Source organism: Telopea speciosissima, unplaced genomic scaffold, assembly GCF_018873765.1.
Source record: "Telopea speciosissima isolate NSW1024214 ecotype Mountain lineage unplaced genomic scaffold, Tspe_v1 Tspe_v1.0082, whole genome shotgun sequence".
NCBI lineage: Eukaryota > Viridiplantae > Streptophyta > Magnoliopsida > Proteales > Proteaceae > Telopea > Telopea speciosissima.
The window spans coordinates 27,575-29,822 of NW_025317418.1; positions in this window are offsets into that span (position 1 = coordinate 27,575).

Below are 2,248 nucleotides of genomic sequence, written 5' to 3' on the forward strand. Positions count from 1 at the left end.
TAACAGGAAAGTGACATAGTGAGAGAGTTTGAAAATAGAAACGTATAGTAGTCCTCCACTCTACATCATAATCCACTAGGAGTCGCTCGTAGGTGGCTCGTGAAGACTATACGGGTTCCCTTGCTGTCAACCTATATGGTAACCTTACAGCTTTGGAACCACTGTTTCGATTTTTGAAGGATAGATGCACTATCTACCTTGGGCTCCCTCATGTGGTTTTTTTTTAGTGAATTTTTTTCTAGTCTTGTATTTATTTATTTATTTATTTTTATTTATTTTTCTAAGGGAGACCTCAATTTGGTATAGGTGGTTAGTTTAGAATTATGGGAGATACACTTCCAAATAAGACTTTGGGGAAAGATGGACCTATGCTAAGGGAACCATGATTTTGGAGGAAATGTTTAAATAGGTTAGGGAAGCCAAAAGTAGTGAGATAGAGAACAATTTTGCACCACTCCAGTACAATTTTGCTCCCCAACCCAACTATGGGCTTTCGAGAAATTTTTATTGGTCACATCCCCAAACAATCCATGTTATAGAAGGATGCCCTAATCTTTATGGGGGCAGCTATGGTGATGAGAATGTGAGTCCTCAATTTCAATATAATTCTTTTGGTACTTACAATCAGGGGTGGAGTGATTATCCCGATTTCTTGTGGGATCAATGGAATAACCAAGTTGGACCACCCAATTTCCAATATCATGGTCAGTTTGGTCCTCTAATGCCCAACCCTCCATTAAATCTCAATGGGCCACCTCTCCTTGAACCATATCACCAACCCCTTGAGTTTCAAAACATGGTTGAGGAGGCCAGACTGAATGAGCTTGAGAAATACATAGACCTTCTCACAACAAGCCAAAATACCATGGAGAAGCAACTCTCTCAACTAATAACCATGGTGCAAGAGGAGGAAACGGGTACATTACCTAGTCATCCTGAACCACCCCATCCCCAGTTTAATGATATTGAAAGTCCACCACCCCAGTTTGAGGTTAATGAGAGTCATTCCCAACAAGTTACTTTTCATGATGATTTATTTGTTGAGATTGAGTCTCCTCCGGATATTAGTGAAGCAAGATTTGATGAGCTACCTGGGGAAGTCCAACTTTTTCCTAAAACTTCTTATTTTAGTGACCCTAGTGTTTTTATTGATTTAGAATCAGATTTTCATGATAACATAGAAACCCAAGAAATTTGATCTCCCCCTCTCTCTTTGGAAAACTTAGATAATTATCATTTTGAGGATTCCATTGTCTCACATATTGATTTGTCCAAACCTCCTAGGTTTGACGATTTTATTGAGGAGGACAATGTTAGTCATAATGCCTTTCAAGCATATTTCCATGATCCTTATTTGGCAAACCAAGTTATCCACAGAGAGGATAGTTGTATTGCTAGGATTGATTTGAGTAAACCTCCAATTTTTTATGATTATTTAGATGAGATTATTCATAATCCTTTTTATGCTTATTGTGATCCATTTTTTGTTGGTTTTTCAAAGAATGATAGGTGTTCTACATTGCAAATGGGAGAGAAGGGAAGGATTTATGGCCTGAGTTTTATTGCTTTCATTTTTCACTGTCACATGAGGACAGATTTTTCTATTGGATACTTCTCATGGTCGAGTGTTTTCTGTTTCTGAAGCTATTTCTCCATTTACTGACCATGGATTGAGATTTCTATTGCTGCTCCTAGCACATTTTGTAGTGCTCATGACTCTTCATGATCCTCTTTGTTGATTATATCTGGTAAGCCCTTTCATCTCCTCCCTTGCCCTTATTTTTTTTCTTTTGTGCATGCATTTAGGACACTGCATGAATTAAGTGTGGGGGGGATGTTGGGCTTAATTGGTGAATTTTGATTGTGGCAATAGTTTGGTTTTGTGCATACGTTTCTTTGATTGTGAAGCGAGAGAGAGAGGGAATTAGGTGCCCTAGCATGCGAAATAATAAAGAAATCCTTTTTCAAGAACTGTAATTAGTTTGTATCCGGTGATGGGGATTGAATTGGAAAATATGAGCGCTATTTCATTTGATGGCTAGATTACTCTATGTGTTTTATGGACCCTTTGATCTTTTGACTAGTAGTTGAGACCAATTTGTTTGTGGCAAGGCAAGGCATGAAAGTGGAAGTGAATGAAAAAAAAAACAGAAAAAAAAAACAAAAAGAAAAAAAAACAAGGAACAGAAAAGAAAGTGGAATTCCTTGGGACTAGACAGGGCACTGTGCCTCATGAAGCAGGGTGACT